This window comes from Schistocerca gregaria, chromosome 7, assembly GCF_023897955.1.
Source record: "Schistocerca gregaria isolate iqSchGreg1 chromosome 7, iqSchGreg1.2, whole genome shotgun sequence".
In the NCBI taxonomy this organism is placed as follows: Eukaryota; Metazoa; Arthropoda; class Insecta; order Orthoptera; family Acrididae; genus Schistocerca; species Schistocerca gregaria.
The window spans coordinates 34,587,480-34,605,957 of NC_064926.1; positions in this window are offsets into that span (position 1 = coordinate 34,587,480).

Below are 18,478 nucleotides of genomic sequence, written 5' to 3' on the forward strand. Positions count from 1 at the left end.
GTCCCCGTATCAGTGAAGTTTGTCAAATCCCGTGGCCGCTACGTAACAGCTAGGCACATCTCACCACAACTTGACGAATCAATCAGCGGGCAGGTAGTCAGCCGATCATTATAAAGGACGGTTCGATATTTTTGTGAAACTTAGAAGCCCGTTACTCTTCCAATGCAACACGAAGACAGAGTAACGGCACGACTGAAGGCTTTGAGGCCCTAAGCCCTATTATTTATACCCTCATATCTCGCATCTGACGTACTCCTGCTGGGGGGGGGGGGACGAGTAAGTATGCTTCCATTGGTGTGTCAGCTTTTCGTAGATCGCTGTCTCCTGAGCCTGGGTTGCTGAGACCAGTTTGATTTGAGCGTTAGGGCTTCTTGGTAGCACAAAATATTACTTCATTCTTGGTCACACTGTGTTAACTGTTCCATCTGCTCCAACATTGACCACTGTCACAAATTTCTGTCTGTCCGGAGCCTTTTGTTATAATGTCAACAGTACCATCCACTAGCATACTTGATTAGCACACTGGCTGTGCTAGCCTTTACTGCCTGCCAGTGGACGGAATAAAAGTTTAAAAATTCAAATTCGCCCGCTGAACTTCTCCGGGTATACCACATGACACACCAGCTGCGTCACAACATAAACATGTAATATTCCTTCTATCGATATGTTGAAATGCGTGCCGGCATCCGATGGTGTCTGGTAGAATACTAATGCCGAAGATTCATAACATTTAAAACTCGGGGGGTGATGGTGTGATGGGCTAAGCATATTTCATCGAATCAAATTACCTACTCCAAGAAAAACCAAATAAAATCCTCTATAAACACCAAGTGCCAAGGGAACTCGTGTAGGTTTGCATATTCAAATAAAGAGGTATGCAAAAAAACAGGCGCTGCAGTTGGCAACGCCTATATAAGATAACAAATGTCTGGCGCAGTTGTTGGATCAGCTAATGCTGCTACAATGCAGGTTATAAAGATTTAAGTGATTTTGAACGTGGTGTCACACTCGCGCACGAGAGATGGGACATAGCATCACCGAGGAAGGGATGAAGTGGGGATTTTCCCATACGTCCATATCACGAGTGTACCGTTAATATCAGGAATCTGGTAAAACATCAAATCTGAGGCCGGAAAAAGATACTGCAAGAAGGGGCCAACGACTAATGAACCGAAATATTTCTTCTCTTAGTCACGGTTTCTTTGTACCTGTGTTTTTATTACCATCGTCTTGGAGTATCTATTTTAGAGTTGTCCATTCCTCCGTAACTGAACTGCCTACTAAGCTATTTTTTATCACAGTATGTATAGCATTGGAGAACTTCAAGTTTGTCACTTCATTCCACCGTACTTCCGTATCCCCCTTTTTTGCTCATGGATTCTTCCTGACTAGTCTCTTAAACTTCAGCATTCCCTTCATCTCTACTAAACTGTGATCTGTGTCTATATGTGTTCCTGGGTATGCCTTGCAATCCAGGATCTGAATTCGGAATTCCTGCCAGAACGTGATGCTGTATATGATTGGTTGACTAAGCACTCGCCAATACTAACAGTGTTGTGAGTGTACGCCCTGGCTTAAATCTGCCTTCTTCATCACCTTTTCTCTCACCCATTCTGACACGTGGTGGCACAGAATAGGCCGGTTAGCTACATTTGTATGGACAAATGTGGCCCTCGATACTATATACGTACAGTACGCCCATTCATTTCAACGAATTAAATCTATGTAACACATGCAAGGGAAACAATAGTATCACTGCAGCTAATACACGTTGTTTTTAGGAGGCTTCCTGTGCTTATGATTATCCCTAACAACTCTGACGTATTTTTCAAGAAAAATAAGAGTGTTTGTTGTATTGAAATGGAGGGTTATCGAAAGACGAATAGAGAATGTGCTGTGGTATAAGGATCATGACTTTCTCTTAGAGTAACTGAATGGGTTTTCTGTTTTTATTTTACACTTCCACCAACAAATCTCGTTTGCCATTACAAGTGTAAGTATTCTTAGTCCGTTACGTAGAAACCTATACAGGAGTCGTAACTTAACAAAGTGTTTATTCTGATGGCTTGATCATTAGTACAAATGCTTTCCTCCTTGACGTGCTTTTCACCAAAATATTGTCCCACGTGACATTATGGAATGAATGTAAACGAAGTAAGTAAGGCTCAGTCAGTGATGAAGACTATTTGATGTTCAAATAGTAAAGATGAAGAAATACAGTTTGTTATGGATGTGGTAAATAAGAGCCTCCCGTTGGAGCATAAAATGTTATCACAGTCACAAATATCTGGTGTCTCACTAACGTACATGAATTAAACCGCACTGTGAACAGAACAACGTGTGAGATAGTCAGTTTACTGTGTATTAATACAGTTGACAGTCAGGTTACTAGCTGTGAACCATGAGTTATTCTTTTTTAAACTATGGTTTGCAACATGTCTTTGTTTGTTACCTGAGATGATAGCAGTTACGCTTGGACGATGCGTAAACAAACACCACCGCCAGGCCAGTGAGAGATGAATAAGTTAGAAGAGTAGTCGCTTCAGAAGTTTGGCTTCTCCTAGCCTTTAATAGTGTTTGATACACCTAAGCTCATATGCTACATTTTATCTAACTGCTTTAGATCCATTTGATTCCTCGTGCATGCAATGGCGGAAGCACCATACGTGACAGATGATGGAATGACGGGGCTGTCTGTAGTCACCAAGCCCCAACTGGAGAAAACCACGCAGTTCTCAGGCTTCCCCAGGAGCTATGGTGGGCGTTTATTTAACATTGTGGTGGGAGATTGCGAAAACACGAATTATCGCATTAAAGATGTGTAACATGACTGTATAATGGACTGTTCAAATGACAATAATTACAGGAATATCCGTGCAAGAATTTATAAGCAACCAACGAAGAGGATAGGGCTATTGACGAGTAAATTACGCTTTTTTTTCTCAAGGGTGCGTCTGTGTTTAGCGCACTTTCTGTCTCCAGCAGTTTAGTTGCTCTGGACAGCGCATGTCGTCGGTTGCCAAAGGGGACCTGGTGTCTGTAACTAGGAATGTGAAGGTATTCGATGTGGTGCAAGATGAAACAGCGACAGTATTCTGTAATTACACAATGTAATTCTGTGGAGTGGATGACTGTACACCATGACTGCCGTAAGACTGGAAGTATTGCTATGGCATGCTACATGGTGCTGGACAGAGTATCCCACATAGTGTGAGTGACCGAAAGTATGCCACTGCGTAGCGCAGTGGCCATCTGTGTGTATACTTACAACTGCTATGTTGCGTAGCAATATTGCACAGCGTGCAATATGGAAAAAGTCGTAACCCGCTGTTGGTTAATTGTATATTGCATTACGCCCAATTTCAATATCACGCCATCATCGCGTCGAATACATTTCAATCATTTGAATGTATAGAAACATTTTTCAGGGTACGGAGCCGTAACAAAGTAGTATTGTCTACCCATAAAATTGGGGCGAATGACCAAAAAGTGCACGCGTATAATAGCGTAGATAACATCAAGTCAAACGTCTGTACGACGTGAAATCTAACTGAAGAGACTGTCGTACTTGTCGTTTTTCTGGATGCCTCTATCGTCAGTCCTGAATCTTCAGGTACAACATAAGTAAATTACCGTCACTCTTCTTTCATTCCAGCATGGACTAATTACTGTAAAACACATTCAGATGGAGTAGTGGAAGAAAAAGTATTACGAGGGCTGTTCGCAAAGTGTGGTCGGACAGGTCGCGAAATGGAACCGACAGTGAAAGTCCGCTGAAGCTTCGCGCAGAGGTGTTGGACAGTGTCTCTAGTTCGCTTGTCTATTACACCCTGCCGCTTTTTCAGTTCTGAGCACGTAGTGGGCAGGCTAAGAAACCTAGAACAATTAATAGTGTACGATAGTGCAATGCCTGTGTTATTCCGAATTACTATGCAAAGTTCCTTCGGACATGGATGTAAATAAAATGTCTCCCCTACACAGGAATGTACAGAAAGGATTTACGAATGTAGGTTGTAGACACACGGTTGGCAACATATGAAAGTTCGTCTGGCCATGAGTAGAGCTCGGATAGCCCACTTGTAAGGCGACCGCTCTCGATTTTGTTCACCAATATTCGCAATTGCGAATACATTTCTTGTAATCAGTAGTCTCTCGTTCCAAGTATGGGTGCGTGATTTGGTGCAACCCCAAGTAACGTGCTTGTCATGCATTTCCTTCACCATGAGAGTTCTCAGTCCCCCCACTGTTCGGGCAATGAGGAAGCACCTGCAGCGTTTTCGATGGGGAGTGTTTGGTCAGTCACAATACAGCCTGCAATTGGCTCCCCCTGAGTTTCACCTCTGCTCTCATGAACTGCTGGCTACGAAGCTTTGGCACAGACAATGAACTGCACGCCAGCGCAGACAAGTGGCGGAAAGCACAGCCGGCTGTCTTCTTTTACGACGGTATTGGAAAGTTCGCACGGCGCTATGACAGACGTCCAAGTTATCGCAGCTATTAAGTAGAGACGTAGCTGGAACGAGTAGCTAACTGTTGCAAATAAAACTTTTTTAATTTTCACTGTGGTTCCCATTTCATCAGAACTTTCCGAATAGCCCACGTAGTGAAAGCTACCGTCAACGATGAGGCCATCAGAGACCCCACACAACGTCCGTTTTAGGAGATTAACAGGGAAGGGAATCAGTCATGCATTTTAGGCAGGCAACAGGGATCCAAAACTGCTTATTAGGACAAGGTTTCGAGCCCTGGTCTTCCGATAACGCGGTGTACCCCTGAATATCAGTGTAACCTTGGTAGGTAAAGTGGTACAGTAGCCACTTTCTGTAGCAACCAATAAGCAACCACTCTAAAAGTTTCCTCATAACGTATTAAATCAACTCGTTGATTGTAATCATTTAACGAAAGTTGTGTATGTGAAATAAGGCGATGTAACTGCCCTACCTTTGTTGCAGTTCGATGACCATCGATAATGCGCGATGTCATAAGTGTACTTAAGTGATACGGAGCTCATTGATGTCACCACAGAATTTTGATGGTGCAATGAGATAACTGGTACTTCGAAATTAACCTGCATTATTCGTTCCTAATCTTAATTTATATTCTGTTATAGTGCAGGTCGTTACCAACTGATGGTTTCTGCTCAGATATCGTCTGTCTACAGTTTCTGAATTAGCTGTGCAGAAACGTCTGTCAAGGAATTACGAGCAGTGAACCAGTATATTCATGTTCATAACATCAACGAGGATGCCACAGGTTCTACATGTTCTGTTCATTACTAAGCTCAGGGTAGTGAACATTGGGTCTCGTTGTTGGAGGCCTTACTGACGCATATGTGTTTGCGGGAATTCGGCATTACGGCCCAGGTGATCAACATTGAGAATAGTGTACCGATTCAACGCAGCTACAGGCCTCTCTCCAAGGGGAAGGCGCAGTTGCTTTTGCATGCGCACGCGGCTGCGTGAATTTTGGCTGAAAATAAATAACTTTGACCATGGAGCACCAGTTGCTCGAACTAATTATTATTTAGGGGTAGTTGAATACAAAAACCTAGGACCCGAAGTTAGGTCGGCATAACCTGTCAAGCTGTTTGGCAATATTAGACCTGTTTAGGAGCGCTTGAATAAGTGCAGTATTATGCAAATGGTATTCTTCCAAACGTGCCATCGCATACCGACACTACAGTGAAACAATTTATTTGGCCAGTGCTTCACAAAATATGTGAGGTATTCCATTGCAGTATTGTCTCCGTCTTATGTCTTATCAGGCTGTTAGCTCTGTCAGATTCTGACTCTAGGAGTGGATGCCCTGTGCCATTCAATTCGACGTCCATCGCCTCACAAGACAGTTTCTCTCCTAGTAGAGTCCTTCATTGTACTGTTTTCACCTGTATACTTTCTCCTCTGCAATGAACAGTGGAATCCATATCACACTGTTAATATGGGAACCCATGCTTTCCATTTCCAGATAGTTATTTTCGTTTTGCAGCCTGCTTAGTCTGTCATTTCTCTTTGATTTCTGCACATTTAGTAGCTAGAATTGGCCTTCCTCATCTAAGTGACGTATATAGCTGCATTTATTTTTCCCTGGACTTTTTTTCATATCCTTCTTTAGGCGATGATTTGAAATAATTCTTCTCTTAGCCACAATTTATTCGTAATACCAATATTTATCTGTCCATCTTCTGCTGTTAGATCTTTGATAAATATCATTTCTGCGCAACTGGACTTCTTACTGTTGAAAGCAGCCTTGTTGTTGTTGTTGTCTTCAGTCCTGAGACTGGTTTGATGCAGCTCTCCATGTTACTCTATCCTGTGCAAGCTGCTTCATCTCCCAGTACCTACTGCAACCTACATCCTTCTGAATCTGCTTAGTGTACTCATCTCTCGGTCTCCCTCTACGATTTTTACCCTCCACGCTGCCCTCCAATGCTAAATTTGTGATCCCTTGATGCCTCAAAACATGTCCTACCAACCGATCCCTTCTTCTAGTCAAGTTGTGCCACAAACTTCTCTTCTCCCCAATCCTATTCAATACCTCCTCATTAGTTACGTCATCTATCCACCTTATCTTCAGTATTCTTCTGTAGCACCACATTTCGAAAGCTTCTATTCTCTTCTTGTCCAAACTAGTTATCGTCCATGTTTCACTTCCATACATGGCTACACTCCAAACAAATACTTTCAGAAACGACTTCCTGATACATAAATCTATATTCGATGTTAACAAATTTCTCTTCTTCAGAAACGCTTTCCTTGCCATTGCCAGTCTATTTTTTATATCCTCTCTACTTCGACCATCATCAGTTATTTTACTTCCTAAATAGCAAAACTCCCTTACTACTTTAAGTGTCTCATTTCCTAATCTAATTCCCTCAGCATCACCCGATTTAATTTGACTACATTCCATTATCCTCGTTTTGCTTTTGTTAATGTTCATCTTATATCCTCCTTTCAAGACACTGTACATTCCGTTCAACTGCTCTTCCAAGTCCTTTGCCGTCTCTGACAGAATTACAATGTCATCGGCGAACCTCAAAGTTTTTACTTCGTCTCCATGAATTTTAATACCTACTCCAAATTTTTCTTTTGTTTCCTTTACTGCTTGCTCAATATACAGATTGAATAACATCGGGGAGAGGCTACAACCCTGTCTCACTCCTTTCCCAACCACTGCTTCCCTTTCATGCCCCTCGACTCTTATTACTGCCATCTGGTTTCTGTACAAATTATAAATAGCCTTTCGCTCCCTGTATTTTACCCCTGCCACCTTTAGAATTTGAAAAAGAGTATTCCAGTCAACATTGTCAAAAGCTTTCTCTAAGTCTACAAATGCTAGAAACGTAGGTTTGCCTTTTCTTAATCTTTCTTCTAAGATAAGTCGTAAGGTCAGTACTGCCTCACGTGTTCCAACATTTCGACGGAATCCAAACTGATCTTCCCCGAGGTCTGCATCTACCAGTTTTTCCATTCGTCTGTAAAGAATTCGCGTTAGTATTTTGCAGCCGTGGCTTATTAAACTGATAGTTCGGTAATTTTCACATCTGTCAGCACCTGCTTTCTTTGGGATTGGAATTATTATATTCTTCTTGAAGTCTGAGGGTATTTCGCCTGTCTCATACATCTTGCTCACCAGCTGGTAGAGTTTTGTCATGACTGGCTCTCCCAAGGCCGTCAGTAGTTCTAATGGAATGTTGTCTACTCCGGGGGCCTTGTTTCGACTCAGGTCTTTCAGTGCTCTGTCAAACTCTTCACGCAGTATCGTATCACCCATTTCGTCTTCATCTACATCCTCTTCTATTTCCATAATATTGTCCTCAAATACATCGCCCTTGTATAAACCTTCTATATACTCCTTCCACCTTTCTGCCTTCCCTTCTTTGCTTAGAACTGGGCTGCCATCTGAGCTCTTGATATTCATACACGTGGTTCTCTTCTCTCCAAAGGTCTCTTTAATTTTCCTGTAGGCAGTATCTATCTTACCCCTAGTGAGATAAGCCTCTACATCCTTACATTTGTCCTGTAGCCATCCCTGCTTCGCCATTTTGCACTTCCTGTCGATCTCATTTTTGAGACGTTTGTATTCCTTTTTGCCTGCTTCATTTACTGCATTTTTATATTTTCTCCTTTCATCAATTAAATTCAATATTTCTTCTGTTACCCAAGGATTTCTAGCAGCCCTCGTCTTTGTACCTACTTTATCCTCTGCTGCCTTCACTACTACATCCCTCAGAGGTACCCATTCTTCTTCTACTGTATTTCTTTCCCCTATTCCTGTCAATTGTTCCCTTATGCTATCTCTGAAACTCTGTACAACCTCTGGTTCCTTCAGTTTATCCAGGTCCCATCTCCTTAATTTCCCACAGTTTTGCAGTTTCTTCAGTTTTAATCTACAGGTCATAACCAATAGATTGTGGTCAGAGTCCACATCTGCCCCTGGAAATGTCTTACAACTTAAAACCTGGTTCCTAAATCTCTGTCTTACCATTATATAATCTATCTGATACCTTTTAGTATCTCCAGGGTTCTTCCATGTATACAACCTTCTTTCATGATTCTTAAACCAAGTGTTAGCTATGATTAAGTTGTGCTCTGTGCAAAATTCTACTAGGCGGCTTCCTCTTTCATTTATTAGCCCCAATCCATATTCACCTACTATGTTTCCTTCTCTCCCTTTTCCTACACTCGAATTCCAGTCACCCATTACTATTAAATTTTCGTCTCCCTTCACTATCTGAATAATTTCTTTTATTTCATCGTACATTTCTTCAATTTCTTCATCATCTGCAGAGCTAGTTGGCATATAAACTTGTACTACTGTAGTAGATGTGGGCTTCGTGTCTATCTTGGCCACAATAATGCGTTCACTATGCTGTTTGTAGTAGCTTACCCGCATTCCTATTTTTCTATTCATTATTAAACCTACTCCTGCATTACCCCTATTTGATTTTGTGTTTATAACCCTGTAGTCACCTGACCAGAAGTCTTGCTCCTCCTGCCACCGAACTTCACTAATTCCCACTATATCTAACTTTAACCTATCCATTTCCCTTTTTAAATTTTGTAACCTACCTGCCCGATTAAGGGATCTGACATTCCACGCTCCGATCCGTAGAACGCCAGTTTTCTTTCTCCTGATAACGACGTCCTCCTGAGTAGTCCCCACCCGGAGATCCGAATGGGGGACTATTTTACCTCCGGAATATTTTACCCAAGAGGACGCCATCATCATTTAATCATACAGTATAGCTGCATGTCCTCGGGAAAAATTACGGCTGTAGTTTCCCCTTGCTTTCAGCCGTTCGCAGTACCAGCACAGCAAGGCCGTTTTGGTTAATGTTGCAAGGCCAGATCAGTCAATCATCCAGACTGTTGCCCCTGCAACTACTGAAAAGGCTGCTGCCCCTCTTCAGGAACCACACGTTTGTCTGGCCTCTCAACAGATACCCCTCCGTTGTGGTTGCACCTACGGTACGGCCATCTGTATCGCTGAGGCACGCAAGCCTCCCCACCAACGGCAAGGTCCATGGTTCATGGGGAGGAAAAGCAGCCTTAGAGAGGGTCAAACCCACGTCATCGTTCTACAGGACTTCGGTATCATAATTCCTTGGGCGTTGAATGTAAATTTCGAAGTATTCTCTTAAATGGCTGCCCACTCTTCAATATTACCAAATTGTGTCTTGAGTACAAGTGCACTCCTATATTTTATACTATACGCAGTACAATCGTCCACCTATATTTGGCATTTCTTGGCCTTTTCCCTGTCATTTTCAATCAGAGTATCTATCATTATCAGCTGAAATTTACTGCAGAAACTATGGAGCACGACACCTTTCACATTCTTGTTGCAGAGTCTGTGTTGTTCAACCACTGTGTCCTCTATTCTTTACCGTATTTTAGGTTTAAAACCGTCCACAATTATTATATTTTCGTTGCCTTTATATATTAAATCACCTGTTCAGTTCCTTCTTACACTCTGTTGACCGTATTATCTTCAGCTTGTAACCTTTATATACCGTAACTATCGTCGGTTCAGACGAGAAACTCCCTGAAATGTTCACAGGAAATCACTCATTCGCTAACTTACTACTCATAATGAATCTCAATCTGCTCCTCTTCCATCATTTGACATATTCTTTAACAGAATTAAGGAGATTTCTTATACCGGAGAGCTTCAGATACTAAAGCTGAGGGTCTTTTTCGCAATCTAAGTACTGTCTGGAAATGAACCTGTATCTTGACAGATTTTCTACTACTACCCGAAGGCGCTCCCTCTAAGCGACAAGTCTATGCAAGCGATGTTAGTTTGATAGTTCTGAATCGTACCTAGTACCTATCATAATTCTCACTGCTACACTCTACATATGATGACGAATGTCTTGAAGAACCTGATACAGAGTCACTAGTTAAGAAGCAGTTAATGATGGATTCCAGACATAAGAAATGATTAAAAGCGCAACAGAAGTAATCGCCATTTCGCAGCAGCAGATTACATCAGGGATTGGCAGTGCTCAGTTTGTCCCAAGGAACAGTGCTCAAGCGAGACGCAGCTCCGTCGCGAAATTTACCGTGAAGTACTGAGATTGTCACCTGCAACAGACGACAGAAGAAAGCGGTATAAGAAACAAGAACTTCCGAGAATGTGGAAAATCTGTCACCAAATAACAAACATCTCAATAAGGGCAGAGTTACGGATGACATTCTTTCTTCTTGCACAGAGAAAGATACTTTGATGAATGATATAGCGTTAGGAAGAAGGAAATCTACTTTCACGAACAACTGTTTGCAACTTCGAGTGCGTAGTAAAGACCTTTGGAGCCAGGTGCCCAAAACACCATGACACCGTGCGAGAAAGAAATTAAGAGGTTTCTTGCGCCTAATGAAATTATCGTGAGCTGGAAAAATATTTTCCCCTAATCAAATAAAAAGTGTACTACATGACTCAAAAAGGTTTAGGTGGAGTAAAGAGGACGTTGGTACAGCGATTACTCTGCGTGCTATATCGTGGAAGTGTTATAATTTTCCTAAGGAAAAATCGGGTATCTACCGACAGTGTCGATGTAGGCGGCCTCGATAAACCGCTCTGTTACTTGCAGTGTGGAATTTTGAAAGATGTTTTAATTTTGAGGGAAATACAGGTTAAAACATTCACCTACAGGGAAAGTGTTAGCATTTTCTCTTTTGACGCAATGGACACTGACATCAGGCTTTGGTGTGGTCAACAAGAGGGAAGGGTGTTAGGACACCACAGTAATCTTTCAGTTTTATTTAGCGTGTGTTGTTCGCAAATTTGGAAACAACCTGTTTATGTTGATTTTGACATTCGCGTGACAGCTCTCCTCTTGAATGAAATTATTATTGCCTTAGCCAGCAATTCGTATAAGGCTGTAGCTTGTTTAGCAGGTACGGGAACAAAAATCTTTTCCGTTTGGAACGCCCTTAGCGTGACGCACATCTTAGCGACACAAGAAAGAGTGTGTGCGTGTTCACTGAAGCTGTTACCGATTCATTTGTCGTATGAAGACCTATTGTAGAAAATAAGGCAGTGACGAAAGCTTTGGCTGTAGACAGTTGCAAGATGAAAATGTGCCCAAAGTTAACTCAGCAACACATCACTGTCTATGGCAGGGACTGAGAGAGTGTGTGTTTAACAGCGGAATTGGTGCCTCGCATAGCTTCTCGTGCCGTTCGGCAATTAATACCAGAAGAAGGACACACTAGTGACTTCATACAGCTGGTCGATGATATCATAGATGTCCTCAGAGTAAAGTAAGAAACCTCAGCAATGTGGATTCGGAATTCATTTCGAAGCTCGAGATCTGTTTCTGCACAAGTTCTACAAATGTTGTGAGAGCAAGCGCCTTGGATAATCAGAGCATTTGGTACCTCTTGAGGAAGTATTCATGAAATGTATTCGGTCACTTTTAGGTCTGAATAAACTATGAGGATACAAGAGGACTTAAGAGAATACTGTGTTAAATATACACTTAGTTCCAGGATGAATCAGTACTGTGTGGGAAACTTCTTTTCTCTTGTAAGGGGACTTGGACATTTCCATGAACATCCAGCTCCAGTAAATGTAATTAATAGAATAAGGGTATTACTGTTAAATGCCAGTGCTTTCGATATTCCTCTGTCTAATGCATCTAGCTCTAGTAAACATAAAAAACATGAAATGAGGCTGTTACTGCTGAGTGCAAAGAAGCTTTCGATATTCCTCTATCTAATGCTTCTTTGTTTGATCCTCATAAAGTAAAAACATTTGTTACTGCAGCAGTGTTCAGCAGCATTCTTTCCGATGTGTCCAAAGCACTGACAGTGGTCGGAGAGCAGAGATACATTGAGGGGGATGCAACTGGCTGCAGAGAATTAAGAGAGTTCAGCTGTATCCTCAGGTTCGGACTGCAGCGTGGGTGGATTTTGTATCTTGCCGAATATACAGCTCATCGGTGCAGACAGTACGACAGAACATCAGCCACACCTAATGGAGAGCTGGTGTCAATCCCACGACAAAAACCTGTCAGCTCCTTGTGCATGATTTCTAGGGAAACTTTGCTTGTGCCATCAGAAACATGGCTTGAACCTATAAGCCAATTGGAGCTGACTTTGGCTCAGCTTCAAGGAAGTGACAGTTGGTCTAGAGAAAGGGGAATCATTCCTAAATTGGGAGTAACATTTGGTGACTGGTGCAAAATATACACAAAGAGATAATTAGAATTTACGCTAGAACTAGCAAAATTATTGGTTTGTACTGTCTTTCATTAAAAGACAGAGGAAGAGTACCTGTTACAGCTCATCGAAAAAAAGGAAAAAAATTGCATATGTCATCACAGTAATGAGGTCAGTGCGTAGGCCAACCGTTCTGTAAATAAATGTTGTGTTAGTAGGTTCGTACACTTTTGACAGAACCATTGTATATAGAGTTTAGAGGCGTAAGATACTTTCTTTGCAAACATCTCCCAATTTTTTTCGCGGCGTTGCAATATTGCTGTTACGAATGTTTCTGCATATTTACAGTACTACTTGTCACCTTCACTGCAGAGGAGAGCTGGTAAGTAAACTTGTTTTTTATTTATATAATCGTAATTTACAGCAATTGTGCTGTTATATAAATATATTTCACTGCGAATAAATTAACGGTTTTGATTTACTTGAGTCAACATTTCGCATGTGATGTGCCACGTGGTTGTTATCTGATATTTTACCGATGCATAATGCACAACCTGCAATGGGATGTAACTTATCACTTTCAACTGTGACATTTTAGCAGCAGAATTTAGGCTTACACCTCTAAATCCTGCTATCAACAAAATCTTTCGCCAAAAACTTGACGTAAATGAGCATGCTGTGTCATCTGCTTGCGAACGCCTGCTTCCACGACGTCACAACGTAAACCAATGGCACTGCAGAGCGCCTACTGCACAACCTTATTAATTACTGTCCTTGATCTCACTACAGACCGGTAAGTTTATTACCACCTGTAATTAAAGCAACAGAATAGACTGTTCATGAACTGCTGACAGGCGAATTTCATACTTGTGACGTCAAAGAGGCGTAGATAAAAACCGCAGGGGATTTCGGAAACACGTAATACTGGAACAGTATTTACCGACGCTACTGAAGAAAACAGGTAACTCTTTGACAGTTGTGAAGCAACCATGCTAACACTGATTGAGCTCACTAAGTCATATTCTTAATATCGGTATATTCACAGACCAATACACTCATTACTGTCTGTAAATTAATCAATAGAACGAATCGTTCACAAACTGCCGAGTGACTAAGTTAATACGTGCAGTGTCGAAGATAAAAACAACAGCGGCTTTCGAAAACTTATAAAACACAGACTGTAGCATCGTCTCTATTGACGAAAACAGGGCTTAATGGACAATAGCGGAACAACCACTTCAACAGTGATTGCGTTTCCTATGGCTGTAGACACTCTTTTTATCGGTATATTACTTATGAATATAAATAGTTAATTTCTCCCACTCCCCTCTAACATTTACCTTAAAAAGCTTTATGAACGAGTCATCTGTGGATTTGCGAAGTCGTCATAGAGAGATGTTGTGTCAAGAACGTTCCAGTTTTCAGTGCTTGAACCGTTTCTCTTCCCCCTTACACCCATGATATTTCATACGCCTATATGAGCGGAACTTATATAAAGCTGTTTTCTTGTTTCAGTAACTGTAAAATTTGACCATGAGTGATAAGTGTGGACTTTGCCGAAGGTTCGTGAGTAGTGGATTACGGTGTGAGACTTGTTCCAACTATTTTCACTGGGGGCAATGCAGTGGGGAAGCCAGTGGGCATTCTGGTGAGATCCTCTCCTGGAACTGCAGTTTATGTAGCAAGAGTAAGTTGATAGAGGAGCAGGAGCGTAAGATCTGTGCCCTTCAGGTGCAGTTGAAAAACGCACAGGGGGTTGGGGAATGAGAGCTGGCTGTTGGCAAGATATCTGCTAGGAGAAGGAGATTTTCTGATAGTTTTACTATTGGTGTTTGCAATTGATATGACCAACTGTCAGAATCTAGTGGAGAGGAGTCTCTAGTAGCTGTAGATGTAGGAAGTACGCAGCAGACCTCAGCAGTTACGGTGGTTAGGACAGTTGCAAAGTCTAAGAGAAAGAAAAAGGATCTGCTGTTAGGTAGTTCTCATGGTAGAGGTGTATGCCAGCAGTTGCAGGAATTGTTGGGGAGAGAGTACCAGGTCACCAGCATTGTGAAGCCAAATGCAGGATTGGCTCAGGTGACTGTTAACGTAGGGGGGTTATGTAGGAATTTTACTAAAGAGGATCAAGTAGTGATTGTGGGTGGGGCTGGTAATAGTATTTACAGGGATGGGGACTATGACATAGATGGCGACCTGGAAAAGATAGCCACTCAGACTGGCAACACGAATATGCATTTCGTGGAACTTTTTCAGCGTCACGATCGGCCTCATCTTAATACAGCCGTCAGGCGTAATAACATGAGACTTGGGGGTGCGCTGATGACAGAAGGCATGAGTCACATTTCAGAGGTGTCGGTGGAGTTTATCAGCAGGACGGGTTTCACTAGACATGGTCTGCACCTCAACAGGTATGGAAAAGGGAGGTTGGCAAAGGTTATAGGTGACAGCATAGGTGGAGGTGGTGGGATCACTCGTGGGAAAATTCCGGTACTTGTGGGTGTTAGAGCTGTACCTTTTTTAGATTGAAGTCAGCTGATAGGTATTCTGGCTTAAGGGGAGTCTCTCTAACAAAGAAACCACTTTCTACAAAGCTTAGGCATCCGATTAATGAGGGAATTAGTATATTTCATCAAAATATACAAGGTATTAGAGATAATGTTAGTGAACTGCTTATAGATGTTGACTCTGAAATTATTGGTATATCTGAACACTTCTTAAATAATTAAATAATTCAGAGGCTTCCTTTACCAGGATACAGGTTGGCTGGCAGCTTTTCTAGGAGCCCTTTGCGGTGTGGGGGAGTAGCCATGTATGTGAAAAACGGAATCCCATTTGAGTCATTTGATGTTCCAAAGTACTGCACTGAAAAGGTGTTTGAATGTTGTGCAGGTGTGGTTAAATTTAATGGACCTAAACTTCTTACTGTTGTTATTTATAGATCCCCAGACTCCGATTTCACAACATTTTTGCTAAAGCTAGAGGAAGTTCTTGGTTAACTTTATAGGAAATACAAAAAGTTAGTTAAATGTGGTGACTCCAATATTAATTGCATAAGTGATTGTGCAAGGAAAAGTATGCTGGTAGACCTCCTTAATTCACGTAATTTTGTTGTCGTTGTGGTCTTCAGTCCTGAGACTGGTTTGATGCAGCTCTCCATGCTACCGTATGATGTACAAGTTACTTCATCTCCAAGTACCTACTGTAACCTACATCCTTCTGAATATGCTTAGTGTATTCATCTCTACGATTTTTACCCTCCACGCTGCCTTCCAGTGCTAAATTTGTGATCCCTTGATGCCTCAGAACATGTCCTACCAACCTGTCCCTTCTTCTCGTCTTGAGTCACAAACTCCTCTTGTGCCCAATTCTATTCAATACCTCCTCATTAGTTATGTGATCTACCCATCTAATCTTCAGCATTCTTCTGTAGCACCACATTTCGAAAGCTTCTATTCTCCTCCTGTCCGAACTATTTATCGTCAATGTTTCACTTCCATACATGCCTACACTCAATACAAATACTTTCAGAAACGACTTCCTGACACTTAAATTTATACTCGATGTTAACAAATTTCTCTTCTTCAGAAACGCTTTCCTTGCCATTGCCAGTCTACATTTTATATCCTCTCTACTTCGACCATCATCAGTTATTTTACTCCCCAAATAGCAAAACTCCTTTACTACTTTAAGTGTCTCATTTCCTAATCTAATTCCCTCAGCATCACCACACTTAATGCGGCTACATTTGCATTATCCTCGTTTTACTTTTGTTGGTGTTCATCATATATCCTCCTTTCGAGACATTGTCCATTCCGTTCAACTGTTCTTCCAAGTCCTTTGCTGTGTCTGACAGAATTACAATGTCATCGGCGAACCTCATAGTTTTTAATTCTTTTCCATGGATTTTAATACTTACTCCGAATTTTTCTCTTGCTTCCTTTACTGATTGCTCAATATACAGATTGAATAGCATCGGGGATAGACTACAACCATGCCTCACTCCCTTTCCAACCACTGCATCCCTTTCATGCCCCTCGACTCTTATAACTGCCATATGCTTTCTGTACAAATTGCAAATAGCCTTTCGCTCCCTGTATTTTACCCCTGCCACCTTTAGAATTTGGAAGAGAGTATCCCAGTTACCATTGTCAAAAGCTGTCTCTAAGTCTACAAATGCTAGAAAGGTAGGTTTGCCTTTCCTTAATCTTTCTTCTAAGATAAGTCCTAAGGTCAGTATTGCATCACGTTTTCTGTGGAATCCAAACTGATCTTCCCCGATGTCGGCTTCTACCAGTTTTTCCACTTGTGTGTAAAGAATTCGCGTTAGTATTTTGCAGCTGTGACTTATTAAACTGATAGTTCGGTAATTTTCACATCTGTCAACGCCTGCTTTCTTTGGGATTTGAATTATTATATACTTCTTGACGTCTGTGGGTACTTCACCTGTCTCATACATCTTCCTCACCAGATGGTAGAGTTTTGTCAGGACTGGCTCTCCCAAGGCCGTCAGTAGTTCTAGTGGAATGTTGTCTACTCCCGGGGCCTTGTTTCGGCTCAGGTCTTTCAGTGCTCTGTCAAACTCTTCACGTAGTATCGTATCTCCCATTTCGTCTTCATCTACATTCTCTTCCATTTCTATAATATTGTCCTCAAGTACATCGCCCTTGTATAGACCCTCTATATACTCCTGCCAACTTTCTGCTTTCCCTTCTTTGGTTAGAACTGGGTTTCCCTCTGAGCTCTTGATATTCATACAAGTGGTTCTCTTTTCTCCAAAGGTCTCTTTAATTTTCCTGTAGGCAGTATCTATCATACCCCTAGTGAGATAAGCCTCTACATCCTTACATTTGTCCTCTAGCTATCCCTGCTTAGCCAATTTCCACATCCTGTCGATCTAATTTTTTAGACGTTTGTATTCCTTTTTGCCTGCTTCATTTACTGCATTTTTATATTTTCTCCTTTCATCAATTAAATTCAATATTTCTTCTGTTACCCAAGGATTTCTACTAGCCCTCGTCTTTTTACCTACAAGATCCACTGCTGCCTTCACTATTTCATTTCTCAAAGCTACCCATTCTTCTGCTACTGTATTTCTTTCCCCCATTCATGTCAATTGTTCCCTTATGCTCTCCTAGAAACTCTGTACATATAATCTTATGCAAACCGTATTCTTTCCAACAAACTGCAAGGGAACAGTAGAACAACCTCAGACAATATTTTTGTTCATTCCTCATTACTAGAAGGGCATTCTGTTAGCAAAAAGGTGATTAGCCTTTCAGATCATGATGCACAAATTTTAACTCTAAAAGACGTTTGTGCTGCAACACATGTTAAATATAGTTATCAACTTTTGAAAGCTGATCCAGTTGCTGTAGAGACCTTTGTAAACCTTATCAAGGAACAAGAGTGGCAAGACGTTTATAGTGCTGATACAGCAGACGATAAATATAATGCTTTCCTCAAGACTTTTCTTTGAAAGTTGCTTTCCGTTAGAACGTTCAAAACAGGGTACTAGCACAAATAGGCAGCCTGGGTGGGTGACTAAAGGGATAAGAATATCTTGTAGAACAAAGTGCAAATTATATCAAAACGTTAGAAACTGTCACAATCTAAATGCAGCAGCCCATTGCAAACAGTATTGTAAGATGCTTAAAAAGTTATTGAGAAGGCAAAAATTATGTGATATGCAGATAGAATAGTTAAGTATCAGGGTAAAATTTAAACCATATGGTCAGTCATAAAGGAAGTGGCTGGTCTGCAGAGACAGGTCGAGGATATTGAATCAGTGCGTAATGGGAATGTCCATGTTA